This window comes from Triticum dicoccoides, chromosome 1B (genome assembly GCF_002162155.2).
Source record: "Triticum dicoccoides isolate Atlit2015 ecotype Zavitan chromosome 1B, WEW_v2.0, whole genome shotgun sequence".
Taxonomy (NCBI): domain Eukaryota; kingdom Viridiplantae; phylum Streptophyta; class Magnoliopsida; order Poales; family Poaceae; genus Triticum; species Triticum dicoccoides.
The window spans coordinates 239,374,371-239,382,562 of NC_041381.1; positions in this window are offsets into that span (position 1 = coordinate 239,374,371).

Here is an 8,192-nt window from a genome sequence, read left to right on the forward strand (position 1 = left end):
TTTAAAAAACACCGAACGAAAAACCGAAAGGTTTTCTCGAGGAAAACAGCCGGCGGCGAGGCGGTGGCTACCTCCGGCGAGGGGGCGGCGGGGTCCGGTGGGGTGGCGGCGGAGTCCGGCGGGCCGGCGGCGGCGTCCGGCGACGGCGGCGGCGAGCGGCGCGGGATCCAGTGGCGGCGCGGCGGCGGCGGCGGCGGCGAGTCTAGGGTTATGTTTTGGCGCGGGGTGGGCTGGGGCTCGGATGGGCTTGGGGCGGCGCCTTATAAAGGCCCGGCCAGGCGGAGTCCTGGCCGAAGAAGCCCAAAGTCGGTTCGCGTTTTTTTATAAATAGTTTCGGGTAGAAAAACAATTAAAAGAAATACTTAACAGACTCCAAAAATCCCGAAATAAAATTTTCCCGGCTTCTAAAATCAAGCCGGAAAAGATGAACATTTATTTGGGGCCTAAATGCAATTTTGGAAAACGCGCATTTTTCCTAAATTCAAATAAAACAGCAATAAACTCCAAAATAAAAACTTATTTGATTTTTTATTAAATCCTCAATATTCCTTTATTTTGGGAAAGTCATTATATTCCCACTCTCATATTTTTATAATAGAAATAATTGAAGATAAAATAAATAAAATCAAATGACCCTATTTTCAAAATTTGAGAAAACTCAAATATGAAAATAACAAAATCCCCAACTCTCTCCGTGGGTCCTTGAGTTGTGTAGAATTTCTAGGATCAAGCCAAAATGCAATAAATATGATATGCAATGATGATCTAATGTATAACATCCCAAATTGAAAATTTGGGATGTTACAAACCTACCCCCCTTAAGATGAATCTCGCCCTCGAGATTCGGGTTTGCTAGAAAATAGGTGAGGGTGGTCCTTCAGTAGATCTTCCTGTCGCTCCCACGTGGCTTCGTCCTTGGTGTGGTGGCTCCACTGAACTTTGCAAAACTTGATAACCTTGTTGCGGGTGACTCGGCTGGCATACCCAAGAATCTTGACTGGTTTCTCCTTGTAGGTCAAATCACTATCCAACTGAATCGCTTCCAGTGGCACTGTATCTCCCAGCGGTATATCAGTCATATCTGCGTGGCACTTCTTCAACTGGGAAACATGGAACACATCGTGAACTCCTGACAATCCTTCGGGCAATTCTAACTTGTAGGCAACTTCTCCCGTACACTCCAAAACTTTGTATGGTCCCACAAAACGTGGCGCTAATTTCCCTTTAACTCTAAAGCGCTTAACTCCTCAAAGTGGAGATACACGAAGATAAACTTTGTCTCTGATTTCGTAAACAGTCTCCTTACGTTTAGAATCTGTGTAGCTCTTCTGCCTGCACTGGGCTACTTTGAGCCTATCGCGAATCAGCTTCACCTTTTGCTCAGACTCCTTAATCAAATCCGGTCCAAACAACTGGCGGTCTCCAACTTCATCCCACGATAATGGGGTCCTGCACCTCCTTCCGTACAAGGCTTCGAAAGGGGCTATCTTCAAGCTGGATTGATAACTGTTGTTGTAAGAGAACTCTACATATGGCAAATTGTCGTCCCAACAAGATCCATAATCTAGTGCACAAGCTCTCAGCATATCCTCCAAAATCTGATTGACTCTCTCGGTCTGTCCATCTGTCTGCAGATGAAAGGCTGTACTGAACTCTAGCCTGGTACCCAAAGTTTCGTGCAACTGATTCTAGAACTTTTAGGTAAACTGGGTTCCTCTATCTGATACAATGCTCCTCGGAACTCCATGCAGACATACGATCCTGGTCATCTAGATCTTTGCCAACTTAACACTGGTGTAGGTGGTCTTCACTGGGATGAAATGAGCTACCTTCGTCAAACGATCGACTACAACCCATATCGAGTCATAGCCTGAACGAGTCCTGGGCAATCCCATGATAAAATCCATGCCTAGCTTATCCCACTTCCATTCGGGTATCGGCAATGGCTGTAGCAATCATGTTGGCTTCTGATGCTCTGCCTTCACTCTGTGACATACATCACATACTGCTACATATTCCGTAATATCCTTTTTCATTCCGGTCCACCAGAAAGTGTCCTTCAAATCCAAATACATCTTGGTATTTCCTGGGTGAATCGAATACGACAAATCATGGGCCTCCTGTAGAATCAACTTCCTGATATCCGGATCATTAGGCACATAAACGCGGTCCTCAAACCATATGGTATCGTGCTCATCCTCACGAAATCCCTTAGCTTTTCCTTTGCTCATCTTCTCCCTTATCTCTACAATCTCCTTGTCAGTCTTCTGGGCTTCTCTGATCTTATCCATCAAAGTAGACTGAATCTCCAATGGTGCAACGTAGCCTCTCGGAACTATCTCCAAACATAGCTCACGAAGATCCTCGGCTAACTCCTTTGGTAATCCTCCGGTCATGAGTGTGTTTACATGGCTCTTACGGCTCAACGCATCGGCTACTATGTTAGCCTTTTCGGGGTGATAATGCAACCTCATATCATAATCCTTGATGAGCTCCAACCATCTCCTTTGCCTGAGATTCAGCTCCTTCTGCGTGAAAATGTAGTTCAAACTCTTGTGATCCGTATACACCTCACAATGGTTTCCGATGAGAAAATGTCTCCATGTCTTCAATGCATGCACTACGGCTGCTAACTCCAAATCATGCGTAGCATAGTTCAAATCATGGGGTTTAAGCATTCGTGAGGCATACGAAACAACTCTTCCCTCCTGCATAAGCACTGCTCAAAGTCCTCGACGAGAAGCGTCGCAATATACTTCATAATCCTTGCGATGATCAGGCAGAATCACCACTGGTGATGTGACCAAACGTTTCTTCAACTCCTGGAAATTGGCCCCACATTCCTCAGTCCATTTGAACTTGGTATCCTTCTTCAAAAACTCTGTCATGGGCTTTGCAATCTTCGAGAAATTCTCAATGAACCTCCGGTAGTATCCTGCGAGTCCAAGAAAACTCCGGATCTCTCCAATTGTTGTTGGGGCTTCCCAATTTGTCACGGTGACAACTTTGGTGGGTTCTACTGTGATCCCTTCTCCGAATATCACATGTCCGAGGAATCCAACTTCCTTCAACCAAAACTCGCATTTGCTAAACTTGGCATACAACTCATGTTCTCTGAGCTTCTCCAGTACCAAACGCAAATGCTCCTTATGCTCCTCTTCATTTTTCGAGTAGACCAAAATATCATCAATGAACAGCACGATGAACTTATCCAGAAACTCCATAAACACCTTGTTCATCATGTTCATGAAATAGGCAGACATAACGGTATACTCGTACAACCCTTACCTGGTGGTAAAAGCCTTCTTGGGTATATCTTGCTCTCGAACCTTCAACTGGTGGTATCCTGATTGCAGATCGATCTTGGAAAATATCTTAGCTCCTTGCAATCGATCAAACAGATCATTGATCATCGGCAGTGGGTACTTGTTTTTGATTGTCACCTCATTCAATCCTCGATAATCAACAACCATCCTCAGTGATCCATCCTTCTTCTCCACTAGAAGCACTGGCGATCCCCAAGGTGAAGAACTTGGGCGAATACAGCCTTTATCCAATAACTCCTTAAACTGCTTCTTAATTTCCTGCAAATCCTTTGCGGGCATCCTGTACGGTCTCTTAGATATCGGCCCGGTGCCTGGCACAAGCTCAATCAAAAACTTAATGTCTCTATCCGGTGGCATGCCTGGCAACTCCTCTGGAAATATGTCAGGAAAATCCTTCACCACTGGTACTTCTTCCTGTACAACTCTTGATAAGGAATTCACTTGAGTCCTATTCGGCACATGCTGGGATACATACTTGATCCTTCTTCCTTCTGGTGTGGTAAGCAAAATCGACTTACTGGCGCATTCAATGTTCCCTCCATACTTCGATAACCAATCCATGCCTAATATCACATCTAGTCCTTGCGATTCCAGTACTATTAGGTCTGAGGGAAACACATAGTTACCAATCCTTAATGGTAACCAATCACACCATAGACTAGCCATATACTCTGCTCCTGGCGAGGTTACTAACATGGGTGACCTAAGGGCTTGGGTTGGCAGGTTATACTTATCAACAAATCCCCTTGATATGTATGAATGCAATGCACCAGTATCAAAAAGAACGATTACAGTAAATGACTTAACCAAAAACTTACCTATTACTTCATCTGGCTGGGCTTCAACCTCCTCCACGCTAACGTGGTTCACCTGTCCTTTGTTGAAAGGATTGGGCTTCTTCCCAGAACTTCCGTTACCGTTTCCATTTTTCGCTTCAGGACATTCGGTGGCATAATGTCCAGTCTTCTGGCATTTGTAACAGGTGATGTGGCTCAGATCCCTCTTGGCTGGTGTTGATGGGTTGGTGCGGTTCTGTCTATTGCTTCCTCCATTCTCGTTACCATTCTTGGGGCCACTATGGTTGTGCGAACTACCTCCTCCATGGGTATGCTGAAAATGTCCTCCTGAGTTCGGGGTAAAATGAGGCTTCTGCTGAGCACCAAAATTGTACTTCCCTTGTCCATACTTCCTCGTGCGGCTGTCAATCTGCGGCTGCTTCCCTTCAATCATAAGAGCTCTATCTACTAACTCCTGGTAGTTGTCGAAGGTTGCTACCATCAACTGCATGCTCAGCTCATCATTCAGTCCTTCCAGAAAATTCTCCTGCTTAGCTGCATCGTAGCAACATCATCTGGGGCATAACATGCTAGCTTACTAAAGTCATCCACATATTGGCCAACAGTACGTCCTCCCTGGCTTAGGTTGGGAAACTCATGCTTCTTCATGGCCATTGCTCCTATTGAAACATGCGCAGTACGGAAAGCCTGCTGAAACTGATCCCATGTGACAGTGTTGATAGGATAAGTGGTTGTGAAATTCTAACACCATGATGCTGCATGTCCATCAAGCTGATGTGCGGCAAAACGCACCTTCTCCGCATCTGTGCATCCTGCTGTGGTCAACTCCCTTCCCATCTTGCGGAGCGAATCATCTGCAACTATCGGCTCGGTGCTACTAGAGAACACCAGCGGATTCAGCCTCAAGAAACGGGCTAAGTGATCAACAGGTGGTGGTTGTGGGTTGTTGTTGTTGTTGTTCCCCTGATTCTGATTCTGGACTAGCATCTGCATCAATGCATATTGCTGCTGGATCAACTGGGTGAGCTTCGGTGGGAAAGCAAATCCATTGTCACGTCTCGGAGGCATCTGAGTGTTTAGAAAAGATGAGAATATAGAATAGAATGAGGTCTAGAGAGAAAAACACTACCCATATGCACATGAGACAAAAGCAAACAATATCACTTCAATCAATTCAAACAAGGGCATACAACGGTCTAACTATCGTTACAAAAGTGCTCAGACTATACTATATACATGGGGGAATACTACTATTGTCATGGTGGTCGGCTAGAAAAACTACTCGGACGAAGACTCCGTGATATCTGCTCCAGCTTCATCAACATAGTCATCATTACTATCGTCTGGGTCCGAGTCGGTGTCATCGATGATGATGTAGTTCTCTGGACAAGTGCAATCATCGTCTTCTCCTCTAGTCGCAGGAAATCCCATGAATACTTTCAGCTTCTTCTTCAGATCATCATTCTTCTCCACGAGTGTCATCATTTCCTCCTCATATACATCTCGCGTAGACTTGAGTTCTTCCTCCAGCTCCGTGATCTTGGTCATGGCCTTCTTCAGGTCTATCATGCCTGCGCACATCTGGTTCTCCTAGCGTCGAATGTGCTGGTTTAACTCCTGGATGAAAGCTGCAATTGATCTATCCTTCCTGGTGCTGATCATCTCCCATTGCTCATCTCGACACCCACAAATCTGATAGATAGTATCCTTGATATCCTTGTTGTAAACTTCTCCAATGCGTCCCATGGTGATGTGAGCTCCCATGCTCTTTCCTAGACTCCAGGTTGGTGAATCAAAGGAAAACTCTATGGGCTCAGTGACTGGCATGAACGTTCTTCCTGGAACTTGAACTTTAATCATCCAGCACTCCTCTTCGGGTAAAGTGGCGATGTAGGTCCTGGTGAAGCTTGGTACTCCGATGTTCAGGTATCTAGTGACTTCCTTCAAGTGGCGTCCAAAGGGTGTATCTTCATCCGGTTGCGTGAACTTGTTCCTTGCATCCGCCATCCTAAAAGAGTAGAAAAGATGAGGGGTCAGAAATGAGAAGAGAGAGTAATGATCTAGGGCTTTAGCTTAGTGGTCATGTCCTACAGTCAGCGTGTGCTCTGATACCATCTTGTAGCGACCATACCACAAACAGTCTGATCTCTGTGCATCTGTGCCATCCCTGGATCGGTAATGCTGACACACACAATATTTGAAGGATTTATAACAGAGTAGCAATCACACACTTATTACATCGAATGTCTCAAAAGAGAACTTATTACAATAAATATGGCTTAAGGCCATCTAATAACGATAACAGCGGAAGGCTTGGAAGATAAGCAAGTCCATCAACTCCAACGGCATCACTGAGTATAGAACCACGACCTAAGGCACCTTACTCGCCGTCTGAAAAGTCTGCAACATGAATGTTGCAGCCCAAAACGGGTCAGGACATGGAATATGCTGGCAATGTAACCCATAGAGAGTAATGAACAGAATAACGCTATACTACATGCATATATGGCTGGTGGAAAAGCTCTATGGTTACAGTTTTGCATAAAGCCAATTCTTCCCTACTGCAAAGGAATAAATTTTATTTAAATATCATGGTGGTTGTTAAACATTGAGAAGGGTACTCCAACTCAATCCAAATTAAGCATCATCATTAAACCCAACAAAATTTAATCAAGTAACATGATGAGATTCACAAGATAATCCAAGTACTAGATACTCAAAACGTCCATAACAGGGGACACGGCTAACTATGATTAGTTTATACACTCTATAGAGGTTTGCGCACTTTTCCCCGCAAGACTCGATATCCTCCGCATGATTTCTCGCACTACATGGTGTTTGAGAAACGGATGACCGAGACACAGTCTTTCAGAAGTATTAACTCTCTACTCCGGGTAGACCATACCAACCTACATCCCCTACATCTGCTAGACTACCTCTTCAAGAGCTCACACAACTTAATTATCTATGCTAGAGCCCATAGTAGCTTGCTGCTGCACACGGAAGTTTCTAGCATGAATAATCTCATGATCCCTTTGAGCTTGGGTGGCGGTCCATAGGAGAATCACACGGTACCCCGGGATTTCCAAAAATACAGGCAACACTGGGTTCCCTAGGTGCCTCAATCCACCCAGATGTGAATTTAAGTTGCCACCTTATGTAAACCCTTAATTAAACAATCTCACATCTCTCATGGAAACACTCACCCAATCCACGTCTACAAGCATAGCATGGCAATAAGCAAACGTAGAAGTAACTCCCAAAGGTTTGATAATAAACAGGTAATAGGTTCTACCTCATCTACTTCCCAAATCCCACATATTAATCAGATCCTAATCATGCAATTGTTTGTGGATTGATCTAATGCAATAAAACTGGGTAGTAAAGAGGTATGATCAAAGTATTACTTGCCTTGCTGATGATCCGGGAAACCTAGCACTCCGGGTACTCTAACGCAAACAAACAAGCATACAATAAGCACTCATCTAATGCACGGGTAAAACTCAAATAATAGGTCTAACCAGAAAGTTCAACTTAAGAAATCCGGTTTGCAAAAACAATCAAATCCAACGAAGCAACGAAACTCAAATGGCGAAAGAAACAAGCTTCGTTTACTAATCTGGACCTAAGTCAAATTTTACAGTAGCAAAAACTTGTTTGAGTTGGTTAATTGGAAAGAGGGTTTCGAGACGAAACTCTAGGCGCTTGAATTGCCTGATTCCGATAAACGAGCAAAAAGTTACACTAAAACGAAAAATGGCTCAGAAATCGCGATCAGAAATAATCGCGGAAAATCCGAGAAAAAGAAAAACGAACGAACAGGCTAACGAATGAATGTTCGCTGTCTGCAGCTAAACGACGAAAACCGTTTGTTAAAACGAACGTATGGACGAACGTCCGCTAAATAAACTAAACCGAAAAAACAGATCTAGTTTTTTTTTTAAAAACGAAAAACCGGCGGAAAAACCGAACGGTTTTCTCGTGGAAAACCGCCGGCGGCGAGGCGGTGGCTACCTCCGGCGAGGGGGCGGCGGGGTCCGACGGGGTGGCGGCGGAGTCCGGTGGGGCG